This window comes from Pleuronectes platessa, chromosome 9 (assembly GCF_947347685.1).
Source record: "Pleuronectes platessa chromosome 9, fPlePla1.1, whole genome shotgun sequence".
NCBI classification, from domain to species: Eukaryota; Metazoa; Chordata; class Actinopteri; order Pleuronectiformes; family Pleuronectidae; genus Pleuronectes; species Pleuronectes platessa.
The window spans coordinates 9052651-9062379 of NC_070634.1; the positions used below are offsets into that span (position 1 = coordinate 9052651).

The 9729-nt window shown below is 44.5% G+C and overlaps 1 protein-coding gene across 1 annotated transcript in view; it reads right to left on the bottom strand.

The window, feature by feature from the left end:
* The window catches only part of dab1a (DAB adaptor protein 1a), a 74774-nt gene extending 66249 nt beyond the window's left edge, over positions 1-8525 (bottom strand). The window contains exon 1 of the mRNA XM_053430651.1: positions 8250-8525. The gene's annotated coding sequence lies outside the window, so the exon portion shown is untranslated. The remainder of the gene's footprint in view (positions 1-8249) is intronic.
* Positions 8526-9729: the final 1204 nt, after the last annotated feature.

The window sequence follows — 9729 nt, forward strand, 5'->3', positions numbered from 1 at the left end:
TGGGTCACATTAAGAACTAGAATGACACTCAGTAGAGCGCGTACCTCCACCAAGGTCCAACAGTCTCCTTGAATTCATAAAAATGAAAAGAAAGAAAAAAGCATTTAAAGACTCGCCCCCTTAACTAAAAATCCACTCCAAAATTGAAAGGATTCTTTCTTGGCCCATACCCCAACCCCCCCACCAAGTTCCAATCAAATCAGTTCACTATTTTTTGTGTAAATCTGCTAACAATCAGACAAATGTAAATTAGAACATGACCTCCGTGGAGAAGGTAAAGAAACAGCAGTAAATATGCAACTTGAACAGGTGTAAGACTTTCATAGGATGTTTATGTGGATTATTCAGGATTTGTTTGCCAACAGCTGCAGGATTAGCCATAAGGACATGATAAAATGATAAAGTATCAAAGAATCATGTACTCTGGGGATATTTTAGAGCCTCGGAGTCTACTAGTGGATAGAAATAGCATAAAACAGCTTTGAGCTACTTTAGGCTTTTATAAAAATGAATGGTACAGCTTTATTTTGTTTCCAGTAATACTGATCTAATAAACACATGCTTACCAGCGCTCAAGCTCCACTTTACAGCTCAATCTAAAGCACAAAGCCATGATAACTACCACTGGGATGATATAAGCTGCAAATTCCCAGCAGTGGAGGGAGGACTGATTTGGTTTATCTTTATTCCTGATGTGTATTTATGTCTGTGTGGCAAATCCTCTTATATGTCGGCCAGTAACATTTTTAGTAAAAAAAAAACTACAAAAAATCCCCGAAGAGGGATGAATCATGGGTCATGTGTGTTTGGGTAGGAAGGCATTAACATTATAAATAAATGCATTAAGAAAAATGTGTTTCTCTGTCTGGTCTTGTTGTAAATGAAGGTCCAGTCCGATGTGCCACAGCTTATTGTTTTTAGCTGATACATTTTTTTCATTCAACAGCACCAGAAGAGTAATGTGTTATAACAATATTTAAATATATATGATCAATGCTCTCCTAAAGACGATATGTTGAGCTATCAGGATAAGTCCATTAGTGTATCCCTGGTTATGACTCCATATCTCCATCAATGATCAATGGAAATTGACTGGTCAATTGAGACACTGACTGGAAACAGGCTGCCTGCAGTCTGCTCTCCTCCCTTCCCTAAAAGCACACAAGAGTGGGAATGAACAGAGTGTGGGCGTTAATGTCCACAGTGGGAGGTTGCGTGATGACCAATGATAATAGCATAATAGCCATAATGGTAGTAATGTCCAAGGCTGTGAACTGAAATTACCAATCACAACTCACCACAGATACTGAGAAGCTCACCTCAGCCTTAACCTGCATCGAGCTCCTTTTCTCTTATGCCTCAGTTCATTTTCTTTTTTGTAAATAAACATTTGTCTGTTTCTAAAGAAAAATAATTTGATTTTGATTGATTCTGGATTAAGGTTTTCAATAATATGATATCAAAAATGGTCAACCCGGAAAGATGTAAGTTACGGCTAAGAAAAAAACACACAAAAAAACACTAAAACCAAATCCTCAGGTTTTTTTTGTCTGATGAAGGAAAAAAAAAAAATGGATCCCATTCATTTCATTTTTATGTTTCTACCTTAATTAAAAATTAACTTGGTTTATGGGATGAGCAGATTTCATGACCCATGAAATCACATAAAATTCCATTCAGTGATCACAAAAGTGCTAGATGAAAAGGGCTGTGATCCGATTGTGTTTATAAATGAGTAACCCCCCCCCTAGATGTGTGTGTGAGCGTATGTAAGTGTCACAGGGTAGGTCAGGGGGCGTGAGTGCAGGTGCATGTGGGCACCCACCCGCTCAGCAAGCACTGTACGAGGTGAGCATCAGGTGCTGCAGGGCGGCAGCTTGTGATGATGTGGCCATGGACATCTCCTCTGTGCTGGACGCAGCTGCCAGACTCAGCCCCTCTCCCTCCCTGTGTCATCTGTGTTAACAGATGTTTGGCACACAAGGCAGCACTACCAGCAGCTACACGCAAATGAATTAGGTTACCATCACCTTGTCTCTCGAAACAAGAAGGGTAAGACAGGCTATGTCACTTCCACATGACTGAGTAAACTACTGCACTGCCCGGGCCCTGTTAGAAGTTACCATACTGTGAAACATCACTGTGGGGCAGGTGCAGGGAAGACAGTAGCTAATCTTTACAAACGCAGAGAGGAACGGAGGAACAAAGAGGATAATCATGGGATGGTTAAAAATTCATTAGCGAGCAGCTACAGAAAAGCACAGATGGAGAGAAAGCAAAAGAAAAAAGGAGAGATAGAAAGAGAAATATAAAGAGCAAATCCTCTAAGGAAAACATCTTTCCTTTCCTGTCTCCATCTTTTTCTTCCCCTTACTTTGTTGCAGTCTCACAGCGAGTGTGGAAGTCAGTGGAGCCGATCCACAGGGAAGTGTAACTAACAAACCCCCGAGCAAAACTGAGAGCCCTCTCCCCCTCTCCACGTGTGCTGTACATGCATTCATATATTGTATCCCTTGAATAAAGACAATTGTACACAACCAGACATATCCTGTCGTGGCTAGATAAAAGGCAGTTAACACAAATTAAAATGTAGTTTATGGAGCTTTGTTTCTCGGTTTCTCTCAAATGTTACTTGCACCACGTAATACTGCTGGGGTCTGTTGTGGCTCGGGTGTGTTAGTGTGTGTGTGTGTGTGTGTGTGGTTTTAGGGAGGTGGGTGGTCAGGGATCTTGACTTCTGGGGAAATGAGAATGTAATGCGTGAAATTAATTGAAGTGTTATTATGCTGTGACTCCAGCGTTTGTCTGTGCATGCGTGTGTGCATGTGTGTGCATGCGTGTGTGCGTGTGTGTGCAAAGGCCTGCTTTAAAGTGCTTTTGTTTGCTGTGAAAACTCATTAGCAAAGTGAACACCTTTGTGATTTCAGCCCAAAGTGATGCTCACAGGAGAAAGGAAAGAGCAGGAGGACCAGACATGTTTAGGAGGAAAGAGAAAGAAGATGAAGAAAATAATGATGGTGCGAAATAACAACCGTAGTGAGAATGTGAGAAGAAGAAAAAAAAGGAACTCAAGGGTCTCGGTTCCATAATCAACATCTCTCTTGAAACAAGAGGATCCCCGAAGCTACTAGACAGAGAGAGATGAAGGAAGAGAAGGGCAAAGAGAGAGAGAGAGAGAAACGGAGAGGCTGTAGAAACTGGGCAGAGATGGACAACCAAAGACAGAGGCTGGGAAATAGATATAGATATGGAACGGTGATAAAATACAATAAATTTAAGCTAGAAAAAGGCTTGAAGTTACAAAAATAAAGAAATCACTATGGTTCGGCCTCAAACTACAGAGGTAAATGTAGCAGTTACTCTGTGGCCGACTGTAACTAAGAAATGACTCGTGAATTCGGTGAAGTTGTCCATTGTGGTAATTTCTTGTCTTTGTTGTTTCTTCACACGCATGAGTGTACTCACATAAATGTCCCACTCTTACTTGGTGATGGATAGTGATACACTACCTACCTGATAATTAATATATCCTCTGCAATGGCTAAACTCAAGTCTCTTTTACACTGGTCCAAAAAACCTACTAACACCAACTCACATCTGGCTTTTGTCTGCAATGGGAATGGATAGAATGGGCATTCACTCCCAGGTCAAATGACTCTGCAGTGGTTTGTATCGGCTCCCGCTCCGATCTGCAATGATTTAAACATGACTTTATGATGTGGGCTTATAGAGTTCCAGGCATTAGCGCATCAATGGCCACAAATTGTTGTTTATTTATACATCTTAGCGTAAGACGTCGAGCTGAGAGAGCTCCTCTCCTGGAAAAGGGAAAAGAGTCCATCTGGGTTTTCTTAGCAGGTTTATCGCATTTTAAAACAGTGTGTACCCACTAATTTGGATGTAAAAGAAGTATAAGTCCCAAGTAAGAGTCACAGTGTTGTTTAGAGGAGTATTTATGAAGTGCAAAAGCAGAACACACAGCAGTGTTTCTGTGGTGAAATGTTGGGGCTGTGTTGTGGTTGTGTCTGCAGATGCTAATGCCAGGGGTGTGGACAGATTGTGAGTGTTTTAAGAATATTCCAGATTATAGGCTGCAGAGGCACTGCCCTGTGTGTGCATGTATGCAAATGTGTGTGTGTGTGTGTGTGTGTGTGTGTGTGTATGCTTGTTTTTATTCAAGGGGTAATCATGAGAGGGGGTAATGACAGTCCTGTACACATCCGATGTCTTAAGGTGTGAATATTGATTTGGCCGGTATCACAAAGACACATCCCATTTCCCTCACAGCGGATAAATAAAGGCCAAGAAATATGGTACATATAGTTTGGCTACACACACACACACACACACACACACACACACACCGAAACACACACACACCCACCCACCCAATGAACTGTAAAGATATTCTCAGTGCCAATTATATCTGAGAGAATGTCACACACACAAGGAACATGGATCAATGGGAAGGGCAGCCAGCCAAGAGCCAGTCAATTCCTCCTCTCTCCTCTCTTTCTGTAACGGTGGCACCCCCAAGGAAAAAATACTGATATTTAACATGTTTGAAAATGTTTAAAATACCTCGCAAGATGGTTATAGATTTCCCTGTGATTTCCTCTTCTCTGAAATAGATCTATCTCTGACGATGACGCACATTAAAGAAGATTAAAGAGGAGGTTACAGTAAAGACGAGGGCTTTTGCAGCTTCTTTGGCTCAAGGTGATGAGAAGTCGGCCCTGGTCCAATCATGAATCAGAGCTGTGTGGAGACACCCCCAGTACAACAGAGTGAAAGATAAGAGGGGAGAAAAAGGTAGCACAAATGAGGCCTGAGGAAGAGGAAGTCTTATAATTACAGATGAAGGAAAACAACACTGACTGCATGTTTTCATTTTGGACACAATTTCCCTGCTAATGGGAGGGACAGGTGTGTAGAGCCCACTGTAAAAGAGCACACTGCTGAAGGAGAAAGTCTAACATCAATTTATTTTATACAACAATTGATCTCTGATTCAAATATGCCATTTTAGTGGAATCTGCATTTGGGACGTTCACCAAGGAACCGACTGAAACCATTGCCTGGTCTAACTTGAGAAACTCTTCATTAAAACACGAACCAGAACAAAACTCGACTCCAGATCGGGTGAATCATGGTTCAAACAGGAGGAGACAGTAGGAAGGCAGCGGACTTGGTGAATATTAGTTATCTTCAGGCACACGTGTATTTGGCTGCAGCTGCCAGCTCAATGTTTTGTACCCAGCTAATTTAAAGACATGCCAGTGAGACGCAGCCAGCATCGAGCCGAGCAGGTAACTCCAACAGGCTGTCAATCTACTGTGGCGTTGAATTGTATCCATAGCAACAAGTGTCACCGGGGTGCCACAGTAAAGTCGGCAGCTACATGTCTGATCAGGCTTCAGTAAAACAAATGTGGAAATCAGTTACGAGAAGAAACCTGACCATTATATGCTGTTTAAACTTGATGGTGGCCACCGTGCTTTACGTCAGTGATTTCTTACATTCATGCTGGATGATTAAAAATACAGTGTTCAGTGTCTCTCTGTCCTGCTGGGCCCAATGACAGCCTGTGGTCTACGCCATCGGTTCTCAAAGGGGGTCTGATTACCCCTGGGCATCCATGGCACACTGCCTGGGGGTCCGTACAACGTTCACAGATTAGTCCACTAAAATGAATCTGGGTATTCTGTTTTGACAGGGTGAAAATATCTTTTAATACAAGACATTTCATTCGTATTGTTCTCTCGCATATAGAAGTGTACAAATAAATAATGGGATGTCTTCTGTCTTGTAGGGGGGCTTGTGGCTGAGACAAAAATGAGAACCTCTGGTCTACACACACAAGAACCTGAACCAAAACCTAGATGTGATCTCATCCTCTGGTTTTCAATGGGACACGTTTAACCAAAGCCCACTAAACCTACACATGCTCAATGGCCACCCTTACTTTTAAAGTAGGCGTGCCATTAGTCCAACTTGTGCACAGCTGACAGCTCAAGAAAAGGCTTCTTTACAGCTTGTCATTTTTATGCAGACATTTACATGGCGTCAGATGAGTTTCTGCAGAGCATAAAACTACTTTGTGTGAAAGGCTTTCTTGCTTACAGATGTCCAACATGTCTCCAACTGAGATACAGATTCAGAGTTACAAGGCGAAGGAGGAATGAACGGGGAACTCCAGCTTGCAGGGATTTCTTGATGTCAAAACTAAGCAGCCTGACAGAGATCTTTTCTGTTTCAAGACTTAGTCCAACGTTCATTCAGGAGCATTGTCTGCAGCTATACAGTAGAAACCGGATCCGCTGGATAAACATAAATTCCAAGAGGCGGGCCGGGTCGTGCAAAGTGACAGAGGAGGCAAAAAAGCAAAGAGGAGACTGAGGACGGAGCAGACGGAGATGAGGATTGAAAGAGCCTTTTTTCTTTGAGAGTTTCCACACAATACTGTGTGGGTTTCTATGACGACCTGCAGTCGCCTGCTGGGCCCATACAGGCACAAGTAAGAGGTCTGTTTGGCAGCAGTGGAAAAACTATTCAAATCCTTCTCCTAGATTAAAGCAACTACAAATAAATTAGCCTGCACCCGACTTCTACTTCTACAGCTGGATGTAAATAAGTAGCGGTTGTAAAATGTACTGCAAGTAATTGAAAATAAATGTATTAATACAGTAAGAACTGTACAAGAAGATAGTAAAGCTGTAAAAAGTCTGAAATATACTCATATTGTTGCATTTCCATGATGTAAATATTTCTTTGATGTGTACATTCTGAATCTTCTGTGTGGCCAACTGACAGATCTAACATATGGTGGCGTAAGAAGAGCAATGTCTCCCTTTGACATGGAGTAAGAAATAGCTCTAAAGTGTGAGGAATATCCAGTTATTGACAGTAGCCTTCCTCAGAGTAACAGCTGCTGAGTAAGGATACTGAGACACACACATGCTGGTGGTTGGTTTACACCTGTCATGCTTGTGAGTGATGCACAGATTTTGCATTGGTGATAAAAACCTGAATCAGGAATAGGGGATTTTCCGCACATTTTGAACACGCACACATGCATATTCACATCCACAAGCACACAGCACGTACGCCATATGAACTGAACTGATGCAGGTTGTGTGCATGACAGCCAGAGCGAGAGAGAGGAGAGAGGAGAGAGGAGAGAGTGAGGGTCTGCAGAGCACCACAGCCTCATGATTAATGCGGCTTTTAGCTGCAGAGAAGCCTGAGCCCCCCAAAGCAAACTGACCGGTTCGACCATTCAACTGTCCCTCTCTCTCTCTCTCTCACACACACACAATCACATTCTCCATCAACCCAAACCCAGTGACGGAGAACCTGCTATAGCCTACACACACCATTGACTACACTCCACCACTCACACTTCATCAGCGCCCTCACAGCCTCCACTGTAGCGAGTTGCACTTCACTTCACCTCTTTCCCATTGAGAGCCGAACCTCGGAAGTGGACTGAACCCCACACACACCGGGGACATTAGACTAAACCAATGCGGCTCCATGCGTAAAGACGCGTGAAATACAGTTTCCAAAGGGGTCAGGTGGCACGGTTGTAAAAAATGCTGTAATAGAATAAGCCATTTTGACAAGTGTGTGTGAAAAGATCCAGTTTACTCGGGAGAGAAAGGGAAAGGATGGGGCAGGCAGGCAGGCAAACACACACACACACACACACACACACACACACACACAACCAACCAAGTGGCAAGGGAAGTACACTGAACTGCTTGTGAAAACGCAAAATGGTAAAAAGACTTGACGTGGTTCTCCTGACATGACGTGAATACATGTGGCTCTCCGGCGGAAGGACGCCCTGAGACGCACACGCACTGAGGAGACAGATGCAGAATGCACCAAACCACTGTCTTTCCTCCCGCCTAACATCTCTCCCTCACTCACTCACTCACACACACACACACACACACACACACACACACACACACACACACACACACACACACACACGTAGAGCCCCGACCACCACTTCATTGCGGGGGTCACTCCCCCCACAACCGCCCCACACACGCGCGCTCACACACAGTAGAAATCCCGATGCACCAGCAGCAGCAGCGCTGGATAATTCATTGCAGTGACCAGCCAGTGAATCCACAGGCTCCTCTCAGCTCAGACCGACCTGCTCCAACTATCGCACACCCGTCTCAAAGTGCACGCCGCGCGCACGGGACTCAATCCGTCCCAGGCCGTTCACTCACCTTTGCACTACAGCGAAAACGAGCAGTTAGTTCCCATTTTGTGACAAGGCTTTAGAATCCACCCGTTGCCCCGCATCTCCTGCCGGTTCGCTCGCACATCCACAGTGGGTCTCAGCAGGGACACTAATCCAGGTTTCCATCCCGGGGAGAGCGCTTCTGAGCTCCGTTACATCTTCTTCCACAGTCCCCACAAAACTATGCCAGGCTTCTTTCAGCGCGTTTTTCTCTCTCCCCTCCTCTCTCCTCCTCTGCCCCCACTCCTTTCCTCACCCTCTCTCTCTCCCTCTCTGAGGTTGCCTGGTTACCTCTTTTCTGTAGGCTGGCTCAGACCGCCGGCCGGCAGCCAATCACGAGCCCGGGTTCCTCTTAACCCCTCCTCCGCTGAACTGTCCTGATTTCCAGCTTTCAAGGAGTGGGAGTGCAAGGGGGGTGGGGGGGTGAGGAGGGAGACAGAGGATGTAGCCTATGTTAACAAAACCATAATGAGCCAGAAGAGATGAAAGAAGGAGAGAGTGGAAGAAGGAGGGGTGGATGGATGGATGGAGGGATTTAAGTTTGAAAAACAAAGTTGTAGAGGAGACGTCTGAATCAGAGAGTGTGGAAGTTGTAGTTTAAAGGCTGTTAAAGGATGACTGTGCTGTCCACAGCTGGACAGCATCAACACACTTGCACCGTCATGCTGACACACTCTCTCTCTGAGTCATGAATGCACATAAGCAGTAGTCATGCTGCAGCCTTCACCAAGTCATTCAGCTAACACTATCGATTGGTTAACCACCTGCAGTTAAGTCGGGCAGCCCCTACACATCAATGTGTGAGTCATAGACTTGGGGAACTCACCACGGTGTCTGACCGGCTTGATCTGCGAGTGGGAACAGACGGAACTTTCCACAACTATGAAACAATATTTAAAAAATACCAGGAACAACTCTCAAAGGCTTTACATACCTACAACTGAAAAAATAACATTTGGATTTGAGACTGAATCATGACAATTTTGTGTTTCACGCACTTCCCGCATTCCCCCTTATGCCTTAACCTCTTCTAACCCCCTTTCAATCCACATTTCCTCCTTTCATTTTTCCCTCCGTGCACCTCTTCCTGCACTTCCTCGCCTCAGATCTTCCTCTTCTCCGGATGCGGAGTGTTACTGTCGGGGGGGGTTTAAGGATCCTCAGTGTGGACACAATTCTTCTGATCTCTGCAAAGACTGGAAGAAACACAACAGTCATCTAACTCCAACTCCTCTTCTTCCACGTTCCAACAGGGGTGTAGGTTTAGATTCCAAGTTGGTCCAGATGCAAGATTCAGGAGTGTTTGTCGAGGAGGCAGGTGAATCGGATGATACAGAACGGCCACTTTCTAAAGCTGCTTGTTTTAAATGGGCTGTTTGCTTTGCCTGTGGTGATGCTGCTTTCAGCTTTCTTTTTGAAACTGTGAAAGTGAGCTGCAGTAATTGAGCTGCAGGGGGTAGAGAGTG